This window comes from Ursus arctos, unplaced genomic scaffold (genome assembly GCF_023065955.2).
Source record: "Ursus arctos isolate Adak ecotype North America unplaced genomic scaffold, UrsArc2.0 scaffold_11, whole genome shotgun sequence".
NCBI classification, from domain to species: domain Eukaryota; kingdom Metazoa; phylum Chordata; class Mammalia; order Carnivora; family Ursidae; genus Ursus; species Ursus arctos.
Window position 1 is genome coordinate 32,796,794 of NW_026622775.1, and position 15,316 is coordinate 32,812,109.

A 15,316-nucleotide genomic window follows, 5' to 3' on the forward strand; every position below is an offset into this window, starting at 1 on the left:
CCACAGAAAGGTGCTAAGATGTCACCAAATTGTGCAAGATTTATGTAGTCTTGCACTAATAGCCCTAATAGTTTCATGTTCTCTAGAAGGGGTTCTTCTCCTTTTAGTCAAACACAGTAGTTCCCCCTTATCCGTGGTTTTAGTTAGCCATGGTCACCTGCAGTCCAGAAGCAGATGGGGGAAGAATGGGAACCTACCTCTCTGCCACAGTGCTTCTGTCATTCCCCTCACTTCATCTCATCACACAGGCATTTCATTATCTCACATTATCACAAAAACAATAAGCACAATATAGTAAGATATTTTCAGAGAGAGAGAAAACATTCACGTAATTTTTATTACAGTATATTGCTATAATTGTTCTTATTATTAGTTATCACTGTTAATCTCTTATCATGCCTATTTATAAGTTAAATTTTACCTTAGTTATGTATGTATTTAAAACAACAATAACAACATGGTATACATAGGGTTTGGTTTTCATGGTTTCAGGCATCCACTGAGGGTCTTAGAACATTTTCCCCAAAGATAAGAGGGCACTCATACAGAGATGCACTTGAGAACTATTGCAGGTCCCCATATTCTGCACCCCATGGCTCGTGTGCTATGTGGCTGGTGTTCAGGGTAAAGCAGTGATGTATTCAGGCACTATGTAGGAACATGTATCACTACAATGACAAAGGTTCAAACTCCCTGGGCAATTTTACTATGTTTCATGCTGTTTTAAGTGCTCCACCTATTTTAACTCATATAATACCACAACAGAACTCCTACGTGAAGACAATTATTATTACCATTTGTAGACGAGGAAATTGAGGCAAAGTGAGGGTAAATAACTTCCTCAAGTTCACCAGAGCTGGAATTCGAAACCGGGCAATCTAGCTTAATATACTTAGCTCATAACCACGTCGTGCTTCTTCTCTCTACCGTTGTGGCACCTTAGCTTCTGTGTATGGAGTGATCCCTGTCTCTTCTAGGGTTGCTTCTTCCTGTTCTCTTCTTCCTTCACCTTTTCTTTCCCAGGCTCCGTAACCAACTACCAGTGAGAGCCAATGAGGACACCTCCATGAACGAACCACCCAGTCACACTCCATTCACTTTCACTGTCAGGTCTGGGTCTTCTCAGGAATAGTGCACGTGCTCTGAAGCTTCCTCCTCGCTGCTGAGTTCCCAGCTGCCCCGAAACGACTGAGCCAGCCAAACTTGTCGGACCACCTTTTCCTGTGGGGATGACCCATACAAGGATTCAGATGTGCAGACAGGTGTAAGTCTTCATCTAAACTACGGGTGTGGCGGGGCCAGTGGGTGTGCCAAAGGCTCCACGGGCTTGCTGGGGCCCCTCCTTTTGGTAGACTCCGTGCAGTTTTGCAGCGCGGCACAGGAGGCTCTGGCGACATCTTGATCTGTGTACGGGCCCTCGCGGCCATTACGTGGGCACCAAGAGCTATCACAGACTTGCCTCACCAATTCTGAGGACCCAAACAGCACTATTTTTCATATTTTCACAATGCTTCATGCTTGTTTATTTACTGTAATTTATAGAGACACTACAGATTTAAATGTTTCGGGATGTTTCATTTTACAGTTTCAGTAGATGGCGATGCCGAGTCAGAATAGGTGACCTATGTCCTGGGCTTTGTCCTTCACTTGTTTTCTATGCCCAGATCATCTGTAAGTAAATTAAAAAAAAAAAAAAAAAAGTAAAACCCTTGAGAAAAAGTGAAGCCCAAACACAATGGTTTACCATGGTTTAAATTAAGTATTTTGTATGGACATTAAAAGATTTTCTTGGATTATCTGAGTGATTCCAAAGTCACTTTTCTTCTTTTTGTTCTGAGATCTAGCTTCAGAGGGGCTAACTATGGACAGAAAATTCTGAAGAGCATTAACTCATTTTTATATTAAAGAAAGAAAGAAAATCCTCTGGATGTTTCTAGAGACTAATAAGGAAAGTGAAGTTCTCCATTTTTCATTGGTAACTGTATTTACGGACAGCTACTGAGGAAACATTTGTCTTCCTCATAAGCAAAGTTTGTGCCTATGTAAATGGCTAAGTTTTTTCTGTGTATAAAAGTGCTTTAAAAACTGAATATCTAGAAATTAATTTTATGTTTTAATTTCTGAGACAAGATAATTTCAAAAAATAATTCTATTAAATGTAAGTACTAAGATGTTATTAGTTAATATTTCTATATTCCCCTAAGTGGCTTTTAATCCTTACTTTGGTATTATGATTTTTATTACCAATAAAAATTAAATGTACACATTAAATAGCTAACATATAATTATGATTTAAATAAACTACACAGTGTTTATTATCATATTCTAAGTTTAACTAAAAATCAAGATAGTTTGAATAAACACGGACCTAAGAACAATATTTGTTTCCTTTAAAATGTGCAATTTACAGCAACTAAGTTAAAATATCTTTCTGGAAAAAGACCCACATTTCATACATCCTTTATAGTAAAATCTTAATGAGTCCCAGAGCAGGAAAAAGATGTGGCAGGAGAGAGATAACCGGGATTTGTGGGCATCCTGGTGGTGCCTGGAGCCATGGGACTGACTGAGAGCACCCAAAGATAGTGTAGATAGCAACAAGAGAAGACAGAACCCTGAGATGTCAACATTTCAAAGGTGGGAAGACGAGGGAGGCGGGGAGTCCATGAAACAGACTGATGAAAAGTATTCAAAACTCTATAGGGCACACCAAGAGGAAATGGGGCCATTATGGCTGAGGAAATAGAACAGGGACACAGGAGGAATGGGAAAAAACTTTATGAGATCTAAAAGGCAAAGAGTAGGCAGGGTTTGTGCCTACATGCCATACACCTGTGTGGCTAAGAGATCAGCTCCATGGCTGCTCTGCAGGCTGTTTTGCAATTAACACAGTGAGGGGCAACTGACCTGGGACCAGGGCGTCTTCTGTGTACCAGCACGGCCTGTCAGCACATCACAGGTGTCAGCATGTCAAGGAGGGGTCTGTTTAACAGATGTGGGCTATTTAAATGAACACCCAAGAAAAAAGTGAGTTCGTCACCTAGGTCTATGGAGGCCACTCACGCTACCACACTGGGGTCAATGGAGAGAAGTATAGATATTGACTGGGGGACCCATGTTGGAGTCAGACTCTCTGGGTTCATATTCTGACCCATTTGCTCACTGTGTGACTTTGGGCAAGAGAGTATCATCTGCAGAGTGGGGCTAAAAAAAACCAAAAAACAAATAACAACAACAACAACAAAACCCTACCTGACAGGATTGTTATGAGGATTAAATGAGAGTATATGCACAAAGCCACTAAAACAGTGTCTGGCAAACAGTATGTGATAATTAACACTAGTTACTATTAGGAATGAAGTGTTACACACTGCTCTCGACACTGTGTGTCACATAAACTAATTCATGTAGCTTGAGTTCCAGTCTTTTCATTAGTAAGTAGAATGACTATTCTTCACCAGGCTGTAAGTGCTAAGGATGCCATAGTCCTGTTTAATATGCACATAATGATTGACTTCTGTCTCCTGTTATTTCTCAAGCATTTGTGCTTGCTTAGGAAGGAGTTGTGCAGCCTCTTGCAGTCCCCTGGTCAAGTCTAATGATGCCAACACTCCTGTCAGCGAGCCTCCTCCGGGGCACTCTGCCAGGCCCCACAAGCTTCCACTGGGGTCTGCTGTTGCCACCACCACCCTTGGGAAGGGGCAGGGCATCTACCCCATTTTACACTCAGTCAGGAGATGAGAATTTCCATTACTTCTCCATAGCACAGCTCAAATCAGTCTGTAAGCTCTCACAAGTCTTCACAGAGGGTATGGAAGTGACCAAGAATCCAAGCCAGAGATGAGTGTATAACTTGCTTCCTGATGTGGCTACCCCTAGGATCCACAAAACCATCTTTCCATAATCTCTTACAGGATTTTTCACTGTCTGCATGTGGCAGGGGCACATTGTGCATCTAGGCTGTGGAATCTGGGCCTAATTTTCACAGTTCCAGAATGAGGAACCTGCTTACCAGTTCTGGTTCACCTTTTCAGTAAAATCTCTGCACCTTCTTCAAAGATGGCTGCCCTCATCCTGTCGTCTTTTCCTAGACTGTAGGAACCTAGTCTTTTATCTAAACCACATGTTTACTCAGGACAAGGCCCCTGTAAGCCTTAAATGTATAGGTGGCATTTCTTCCTGGCATTCCAGGGAGAGTGCATATGGGTCTGGGAAGGCAGAAGTCTCTCTGAGGATGCTCTTCATTGACTTTCCTTTGGCCCCTGGTTTGGGACCAGGATGTAGGGTGGCATACTCTACCAACCTTGGTTTAGGTGGCATAGGCACAGCCAGCTCGCCCCACTTCCCTTCCTCAATCATCAAGTTCATGCATCTTCATCCCCTGTTCAGGGACTCATCCATCTCAATTTACTTAAGGGGTCACTGTGACTTATTTCCTTCACCCCATGGAGTTTCCCAAACCGTCCAAGCAAATGGCCTTTTCCTACAGCCAAGACAAAATGGCAGATGTTATCATTTTATGAATATTTAAGAAGAACCTGAGGAACTCTGATGTTTAGGTGTTGAGCACCACCCCTCTAGACTGGGATAAATGTTGAGGGTCTACCCTGAGCGATGCTGAGCTATAATCACTGCCTAAAGTTCTGCTGGGAGTCTCGTGGAGCTTCTCATTCGTGCTCTCAAGCATGGTCTCCTCCCTCCTTCTCTTTAGATCTAGGAAACCAGGAAGATGGCTTTGATGTTCCTGCAGACCAATTCATCCTGAAACATCCTTTTGAGGTGAACCCGAGGCTGGGGTCGCTTGCAAGTGCTTGGAGTAAAGTCTACTTACAGCATATTGGAGTTACAAGAGTAGGAACCACTTTTCATGGATTTGATACTAGAAGAAAGGAAGGAAATAGAGTAATTACTTAAAGTATAGATTTTAGGGTAGAGGAAATTTCACTCATTTCTTCATTCACGCCATAAATGATTCCTAAGGAGGTATTGTGTTCCAGGCCCTGAGCCAGGCTCTGGGGGACAATCATGAGCAACAGCAGGTGGCCCAGTCCTCATGTGGCTAGAGTCAGTCTAGATTGGGGGAAAGACAGACATTAATTAAGTAATCACACAAATAAATAGACAATCACAATTATTACAAGTGCTGTGATGGAAGGTTAAAGGTGCTAAGAGAGGATGTAACAATCATTCCTGACCTGGTCTGGGCATTCAGAGAAATGTCCTCTAAGGAAATGATGCTTGAATTGAGATATAAAGGTTGAACAGGAGGAAAAGAGAAGAGAAGAAGGGAGAACATAAAAGCCACAAACTGGTTGAAGAAAATCATTTCTAAGTCTGGGTCTGGAGAGATATTTTATTACTAAATGCATACGTGCATTATGATAGAAATTAAAAATTTGTGTGTGTACATAAAAACATATTTGCACATAGTATAACAAGCAGAAATATCTTATTTTCAAAAACGTTTCTAACGATCTCTTTGAATAGCTTAAAAGACTAATTCAGAACGAACATGTCTTATTAGGGTGAGGGGACTTGAAGTCAATGTACAAGTTGGAAAGAACTCAGAATCTGGCTTCTGAATGCTCAGGTGCTGGCATTGGTTGTCTTGAATTAATGGTCTTAAGCAAGTCACTTAGTCCTTGTGAGTCTCATTTCTCACATCTGAAAATTGAGAATGTTACAATAAATGATCTCAGATGTTATTTCAAATTACAAAATTCTGTATTTCTATAATTATTGTCTGCAGCATCTGGAGACCTAAAAGTAAGATAAAATAACCAAAGACTTCTGCAGTGTGAATATCTATGTAAAAATGACTATGGAAAAATTAGTTCAATGCTACTTAGGGTAAAGAATAGCTTATACTTTAAATTAGGTACCTAAAAATGTAGAATAGGAATAAATTCTTTCAGTAAGCTCTTTGTTAAGAATTATCCATTTTGAGAAAATAGAATTCATTTTGAAAGTCTGGCAGAAATATATGCTGATGGAGTCAAGGATGTAAAGGAACTAGAAACATCTTGCCGTGTTACAACTCATTAAAATGCTTACTAGACCGTGGAGTACAGCATCTGAGAAGCAAATAGGGCTCTGAACATTGTTTTCTTAATTAAAATTCCTTATTTAATCCACTTGAAATATATAGCTTTTTAAAAAAGCAAGAAAGAGAAAATTCAAAGCCGAATCACCGCTGGGAAATACTGCTCTAAGTCCTGGCTATTTGTTTTTGCAACTTGTAGGGTGGTTCAAGTTGCATAATCATGATGTAGTTAAAAATATAATGAGGAATTGGCACTGGTTAGTTTTATGGGGTTTGAAGATTGGTTTTCATGCACCATGCTTTTTTGTTATTTAAACTTTGTTACTGTCATCATTTTTCTAGCTGTTGAGTTTAACCTTTGCACGCCGCAGACTGCAGGACCGTAGAGTGTGCACACAAACAAATGAAAAACATTACTGGGCCCAGTGATCCATAGGGCATGCCATTCCACAGAGAAGTTTGCATGAAATGAAGCCTCTTTATTTGTTTATGTGTCTGTAAGCCAAGCATAAACTGCCCAATTTATGTACCACCGTCTATGATTTTAGTTACATGACTCCTAATAGAAAAAAAAAATCATTTAAAAACTGAGTCTACACACAGATAAAGTAGATAATTATTTGAATAACCATAGAATCTGAGGACCGGACCAGGCCACAAGGTCTTCTAGATTAATGTTTCCCAAATGTGCCTGAAAATACGAATCACCTGGAACCTTACTAAAAATCCTAAAAAATTAAAAAGTAGGAAAAGATTATTGGGCCCCCACCCTGGCACAACTGAATTCCCCGCGGGAAAAGCCTTGACTAAGTAGTTACAGGTGGTCTTAGGTGATACCCGAGAAAGGCTGATCTGATCCAACTTTCTACCTGAAATCCAAACCCTAGCCTTCTGTGGTTCCTAATGCTTTTTGTACAGGACGACCACGTGGGGAGTTTTCTTCATTCAGGAGTCCAGCACTCCACAGATGTACTCCCAGAATGGGGTCTTGTCACCTGGGTTTGTTTGTTTGTTCTTGCTTTGGAGGGGCTGTTCACTTGCTTATTAACATTCTTAGATGATGCTGATGTCTGATTGGTTCAGGAACAGCTGCCAGCTTCACTTGGTCTGACAGAGTTTATTCTGAATCTGCTTGAATACCTCCAAGCTGAGAGCCCATTTTCCACCTAAAATAATCAACCAGTTTGTTTTCTCAACCTAGGAAAACTCATAATTTTCTCACTTCCTTTTACACACAGACACACCCAATTATGAAGGGACATAGATCATTTGGTTCCTATTATCAATGTACTGACAGTGCGTTAGAGGTAAGTTTTTGTGCTGTGATGACACCCTCTCCAGGGAAATATAGGAGGGATGGAAAAGGCAGGAGGGGAATTAGTCCAAACCTGTTATTTGACAGCATGAGCAGAAGACAATGAGTTTACTGGCTAAATTGTTCATGCTAACTGATAAATCCATCAGAAATGTGGCATCAGAGATTTTGAATACTGTAAAACTTAGTTATTTAGGAATTGCCTTGAAGAAAATTACTGTTTGGTTAATGAGCACATTTATGATTCTAAATTGATGTTCTGAGCCTCTCCAATATTATGAGAAACCATGAGAAATACATCAGACTGAATTTTTACATTGTTTTCCAAATATGCGAGATCGATCAATCTATCTCTCTATCTATCTATCTCCAGGGCTTACTACATGCAGGCACTGGTGTTGACACCAGGGATACAGCAGGAAATAAGACCGTTCAAAGAGCCTACCCCCTGCGACCTCTATTTAGTTAGGGCTTGTAAGGTAATGATCTATAATGAAATAAATGCACATAATAAAATATCCAGCAAAGATAAGGCTGTGAAGAAAATAAATCAGGATAAGCAGATAGAGGATGACAGGAAGACTTGTGTGGAATACAGCATTCGGCATATCGCCATTAGCTGGCATACATTAGTATGATTTATAGATGTGCGTCATCTACCTTCATATACGATTATAATGATGCTAGCAATGTTACTTTCCATATTTATGGCTATAGCTTTAAAAAAACAAGAAAACAACAAAACACTTCCAATGGCTCCAAACAGAGAGCTTGGCTGGCTGCCTTCTGACTACAGGCACTAGTGCACGGCCTGTCACTGTTTGCTGATTTTTTTGCTTCACAGCCTGCTCAACACCTTGAATCAAAATGAGTCACCTCTGTCACACTGCCATGTGCCATGTCTGCCCACAGACAGTGCCCCTCATTCATCACGAATGGCAGCTCTCTTGGTGTCACATCAACATTTCCTATGGGCTCTTTAGTCAATGCCTCCACGGAGCTTCCTTCACAAGCCATCTTACTGTAGAGCAGCTGCTCCCGGTCCCTCCATCCATCCTCAGCCAGTGCGCAGCCGCGCAGAGCAGCACACACAGCTTCGTCTTTTGCAGACTGGCTGCTTTCCAAGGCAGCTGGGAGAGGCTAGTGTGACGCTGTGTTGGTGTGTATTTATACGGTGATTATCACCCTTGTGGCGTGGCTACAGGCTGATCAAACAGTATGTCCAAACTAAATGGGGACAAATTCACTACCTCTCTCCACCTCCTCTGAAGAGAGAAACAGAGAAAAGTGAGGCACAAGCAGGTGTTAGAAATGACTAGCATATAAAAACAAAGAATTAGCAAGCTTAAACTGTCGTACATAGCATTACTATAGGCGCTGACAAACACGGTGATGCTCAGGGGCCTGCCAAGTGTGCTCCATATTTTCACCAAGTGGGTGAGGAAAAGCCACCACGTGTTACATACACAAACGGTATCTTTTATTTGTAAGATTTGTTTGGGTCACAAGCTTTTTTATATATGTGATATCATTGAACATTCACTGGATTTTCATTGAAAATACTTTTCAAATGCACCATACAAGTAAAATTTAAATAAAATGCATTCAGAATTTTAAAATGTGTTCAGAAAATTTCACTTTACTACCTAGAAATACAGCCTGCCTACAGTTAGCTCGTAAATATTCATATCCATGGATGAAAACAATAGAATAAATTGAAGATAATCCAAAACGATCCAAAAGCCAGTTATACCACAGTTGTACCATGGAATTCAATTAACTGCATAACCAGTGTATCAAATATTCTCTTTCACCCATTTCACAGTACACTCTTGCTTCCCTGCTGGTCACTGCTGCCCTCGTCTCATCTTGAAACTACTTTAATCCAGAACTTCCATGACACCACTCTGAGCCCTTCTACCTACCTCTTGGTTAATTCCTTTCCTTCCTCTCCCCCTTTAAAGGTACACATGTCCTGAGGTTCAAGGCTATGCACCATCCTTCCCTGTTTCTATTCTCTTCCTCCAAGGTCTCTTCTACATTCAACTTTCATCGCTTTGTTAAGTAGCTCAAAATTCTTCATCTTCCCCCTTTGAGATGGGCATTCATAGATCCCACATGGATTGCTCTATAAAGGGTATTAGAACAACTGATGATTCATTTGGGAAAAAAAATGAATGTAGATCCTATCTTCATGCCATATATAAAATTCAATTCTAGATGAATTAAAGAAATAAACATTAAAAAAAGTTTTTCTACAAAAGCACAGAGTGGTCATAAAGTTTGAAAAAATATATATATATAAATACATTTATATAAAGTAATATAATACAAATATACATATATATTTACAAGTTGAGCTTTGATGACATCTTCTGAGATGATGTTAAAGGCAGAGTGAAAATTAGAGATATAAATCAATGCATTACAGATGCATGTGCTGGGGTGGATGGAACGTCCCTGTTAATGCAACTTTATAGTGCATTTGAACTATGGAGCACTAATGAGAGACAACACATTGAACATGTCATGAACACATATAAATATGGAACACAATATCAATAAGCCATTTATTATACATATTTATTCACGCTTCCAAAACTTCTGGTCATCCTGTTTAAGGAGTGTATGATTATTTTATTTAAAATCGTGGGATAAAGGAGGACTTTCTACATTTGTAATAGATTTCAAAAGCCAAGGAGTGCCTGGGTTCCGTCAGTTGGGCATCTAACTCTTGGTTTTGGCTTGGGTCATGATCTCAGGGTCCTGGGATAAAGCCCCATGTCAGGTTCTGGGCTCAGCGTGGAGTCTGCTTGAGGATTCTGTCCCTCTCTATTCCCCCCTCCCCCCAAATAAATAAATAAATCTGAAAAAGAAAACCCTCAAAAGCCAAAAAGTAAATATTTATTTATTTATTTATTTATTTATTTATTTATTATTTATATTTAGTGGGGAGGGGCAGAGGGAGAAGGAGAGAGAGAATCTTAAGCTGGCTCCACACCCAATGCAGAGCCTGTCCACCATGGGACTTGATCTCACGACCCTTGAGATCATGACCTGAGCTGAAATCAAGAATCTGAGGCTTAACCAACTAAGCCACACAGGTGCCCCCAATATTAAATACTTTAATATGTATATTAGAAAAATATACATATTATCAATGTACTGACAATGAGTTAGAGGTAAGTTTTTGTGCTGTGATGACACCCTCTCTAGGGAAAGAATGCAATCTGTTAACAAAGATTATCTTTAATGAGTGGGGAAATTTTTGTATTTTATCTAAGAAATAAAAATTTCCCCACTCATTAAAGACAATTTTTTAAAGATTTTATTTATTTTTTTTTGCAGGGGGTGGGGAACAAGCAGGAGTGGGGGGGAAGTGGGTGGGCAGAGCAAGAAGCTGAGCAGGAAGTCTGGTGCAGGACTCAATCCCAGGATGCTGGGATCATGACCTGATCCAAAGGCAGATGCTTAACTGACTGAACCACTCAGGTGCCCTCGCTAAAGATAATTTTTAGAATTTCTAAATTGTGTCATTTTTAAATAATGAGCATATTTTCATAATTATTGTATACATTTTAAAACAATAAAAATGAAAAGTATTGCACAGTACTTAGCTAAGCCACTAATAATCAATGTGTTTACTGGACTGACATATATCTGTCAACACACTTTTTAAAACTGCTGATAAAAATACGAAATACAACTTGCCTCTAACATCTTCAACTAAGCAAGAATCAATGTGCAGAAAATGGTAAATTTCTCTCCCCAAGTTATCCTCAAGTTTGATTAGAAATGTCAGATTGTTTCCCAGAGTCCATAGTCTCTCATGCTTCATTCCCCCTTCTTATTACCCCCCTTTCTTTATCCCTTTCTTCCCCTACCAATCTTCCTAGGAACAAACTGAGGGCTTCAGAGGGAAGGGAGGTGGGGGAATGGGATAGACTGGTGATGGGTAGTAAGGAGGGCATGTATTGTGTGGTGCACTGGGTGTTATACGCAACTAATGAATCATCGAACTTTGCATCAGAAACCAGGGATGTACTGTATGGTGACTAACATAATATAATAAAAAAACATTAAAAAAAAAAGAAATGTCAGAAATAAAGGGAAGTGGTATGAAAAAAACAATGGGAAAATAAATAAATTATGGATCAAAATAGTTGTTTCCCAAACTTTTTCCTGTAGAATACTAGCACTTTCTGAACATAAGTGTTCTGTTCGGGAAAAAACTGCTTCATCATCTAGAAGTTTGTGAGAAATCTAGGCTAAGTATGAACATATTTTTTAACTTCTAGACTTGAAGCTCTTAACATATGTTCATGCACATGGTGAATCTCTAACAGAGAGAGATAATATGCAATGAATCCCACATTGATTTGATCACAAATCCTTTTTTCCATGGTAGCTAGTAATGGTTCATGTTATAAAAAAATGCTTATCAATATGTCAAGGAAGTCGCTAAATCCAAAATGATTAATTCCAAAAGTAGAAATTACAAAGTGTACCCTGATTTCTTAGCTAGGCCATAGATAGACGATAAATGGACCATACCATGTTTTCCTTAGACTAAAATGGCAGCAGAAAGTTTTAGAAATTCTTGGAAAGTAATGATCTATCTGTTCATCCTAATATGTACTCCAGATATTTGAATTCATGTTCTATTCACCACAGCTGTATCTGGGCTTAGGGAATACTTTTCTCGTCCTTATTAATCCTCTATTATTATTTAAGACATTATCTATGTTTTAATTACATATCATAAAAAAGTTGTTCTCCTTATGTTTAAAAGTTTCAGACCAACAGCTTTTGAGTTCAGAACTTCATATTTTCTGGATGTAATTACACTGCACACCAAAAAGTGTGTAGCAAAATTCCCATCTTCAAATTATTTATATTAATTGTGTCTATATTCATAAATAAGTCAAATTAAATATAGTAAATGCATTATACTCAGAGAAGAATTAGTTCTCAAAGAGTTTATACAAATGAAATAACAAAAGTATATGTAATATGTAGGGGAATTGTTACTGTATAGTAATGCAAGCACAAATAATACATACATATATATTTACATATGAATACACATATACATTATGGACCTGCTTTTCTTTCCTCTCCTCATTAAAAAATTTGTGAAAATCCTTAGCATGATATTGTCAAGAAATACTTTGTTCTTCCTGGGATTTCTTTCCCCTCTAGACTAGCCTGTAAACACTGTGAGGTCAGGAACCACATTGTCCCTTTGGGCAGAAACATTGATACTTTTACACTTTCTGAATAACATTAAATTTCCTTCCTTGTTGCAATGACTCAGGGGCTTATCATTTAAGCATTCATATTCATAATTAAATGGATTACATATAGATTGCAATAATATCTATACAGTGCTCTAGAACAGGAGGCCAGCAAACTATAGCCCTTAGGCCAAATCCAGCCAGCACCTGTTTTATAAGTTTTATTAGAACATAGCCATGCCCGTTTATTTAAATATTGTCTATGATTGTTTTCACACCATGAAGTCAGAGTTGAGCACTTGAATCAGGATCTCCTTTATGGCCAACAAAGCCTAAAATTTTAACTATCTAGCCTTATACAAAAAAAAAAAAAATTGCCAACCCCTGGTATAGAATTCAAAGCAGGCCAATTCTCTTGCTGTCACTATAATTGCTATTAGATTTGGTTTTGAAATTGAGTTTGTTCATATATTTGAATATTGGAGTCTCTAATCTTCCAAGCTTTCACAATTTTTATTAGTGAAATTATATTTTAACTATCTGATTGAGGAATTCAGGGAAACTACATGTTTTCTCAATCCTGCCTCCTGGTTCAACAATGCCTGCTCTTCTGAGATTAATGAAAAACTCCAGCTACATAGAGAACTGCTAATTCACCTCCGAAGGAAACAAACCTAATGAAAGATATCCAGTACTTCTACACAGAAATCTATAAAACAGTAGTGAGGAAATTTTAAAAGACAAAAAGAGTGAGAGCTAGAGAGGAAAAAGAGAGATTGCCTGAAATGCTCAATTTTTAGTTATCAGTTCCCTCCAGATTGATCTATAAATTAATGGAATACCAATAAAAATCCTGCTAGAAATTTTGTAGAAACTGACAAGCTGATTCTATGGGAATATGAAATATATGGGAATATGAAAAATAAAGAATAACTAAGAGAAACTTAAAGAAAACATGTGTGGCATTCATACTACCCAGATATCAAGACATATAAACCCAAGTATAAAAAGTGTGGTTTTGCCACAAAAGTGATACATAGGCCAATGAATAGAAACCACAATCTAGAAAAATGAGCAAACACATGTATTCACTGACAAATAAATTACAAATCTGACAAATAAATTACACTGGGTCTGTTGTTTATCCACATAAAAAAATTTAATACCTACCTCACATAAAAATCAATTCCAAGTAGATTGTGAGAATAAATGTGAAATGTTAAATAGTAGAACTTCTAAAAGATAACATTTTTAAAAAAGTCTTCCAGACTGTTGTGGGACAGTCCCTAAAGTAGGCCCCATGATTCCTGTCCCCTTTGTGGATGGGACCCGTGATTTGCTTCCAATCAATAGAATATGGCAAAAGTGAAAGGATTTCAAATATAATGAAAGTCTCAAATAAGTTGATTTGGAGTTATTACCAAAAGAGAGATTATGCTATATGGATCTGACTTAATCAAGAGAAAGTCTTTCCACTCTTCTGTGGGCCTGATGAAGTAAGCAGTCATGTCGAAGAAGCCCACATGATGAAGAACTACAGGGAGACTCCAGGAACTACAAGCGGCCTCTATGACCTCAGGGTAATCAAAAGCTAGTGAAAATCCAGGGACTTTAGTCATACCAACACAGAGAACATAATTCTGCTAACAATCTAAATGATCTTAGAAGTAGATTCTTCCAGTTGAATCTCCAAATGAGAATACAGTCCAGATAATACCTTAATTTCAACCTGTGGGACCCTTAGGAAAGGACCAAGCTAAGCCATACTTAGACTTCTGACCCATAAAGACTATGAGTTAATATTATTTAAACTACTAAGTTTATAATAATTTGTTCAACAGCAATAGAAAACCCTTGGAGGTAGGCAAGGGTTTCTTTAATAGGATGCAAAAGAAAGTGCTGACCATAAAGAAAAACACTGGTAAGTTAAACTTCATTAAAAATAAGAGCTTCTGCTCACAAAAAAATCACCATTAAGAGAGTAAAAAGGCAAGTTATAAAGTGTGAGAATATATTTGCAACCATATATCCAAAGAAAAAATTCAATTCAGTTATCTATAAAAACCTTCTGTTAATCAATAGTAATACATAGACAACTTGATTTTGTAATGGAAAAAATTTAAACAGGCATTATACAGAAAATATATCAAATGGCTATAAATACATAATAGGTGTTTAAAATCATTATTCCTTCAGGAAAATGAACATTAAAATCATAACTTAAAAAATCTCTACACATCCCCTAGAATAGCAAACAATTAAAAAAACTAAACCAAATAGTATCAGGATATGATACAACTAGAACTCTCAGGCACTCTACTGGTGGGTGTGTACAATGACACAATTACTTCTGAAATTGGCTTGAGATTATCTCCCAAACCTGAACATACACATACTCTGGGATCCTATAATTCTACTTCAGGGTACATAATAAAAATGTGTACATCTGTACTAGAATGTACATATCCTTGAATATTCATATTTGACAATACTTAGTCAAAACTTATAAACAATTCCAATGTTCATTAACAATTGTCATATATTCATATAGTGAGATACCATGTAACAATTAAAATGCACAAAAGATTATTACATGTACAACATAGATGAATATCACAAACAAGAAGTTAAATAAAAGAATCCAAACAAAAGAATATATACTATTGGAATCCATTTGCATAAAGTTCAAAACAATCAAAACTATTGCTATAAAGATCAAAA

The 15,316-nt window shown here is 38.0% G+C and overlaps 1 long non-coding RNA gene across 13 annotated transcripts in view; it reads right to left on the minus strand.

Annotated features, from left to right (window-relative positions):
* Positions 1-302: 302 nt before the first annotated feature.
* Positions 303-15,316, minus strand: part of LOC113255713 (uncharacterized) — a 178,126-nt gene continuing 163,112 nt past the window's right edge. For 8 of the 13 annotated variants that reach the window (XR_007187951.2, XR_008958644.1, XR_007187948.2 and 5 more), the window contains 2 exons: positions 2,908-4,879; positions 303-1,669 (listed from right to left, as the gene is read on the minus strand). This is a non-coding gene — a long non-coding RNA (uncharacterized LOC113255713). The remainder of the gene's footprint in view (positions 1,670-2,907; positions 4,880-15,316) is intronic. The other 5 variants (XR_007187945.2, XR_008958643.1, XR_007187946.2 and 2 more) reach the window with 2 other exon arrangements.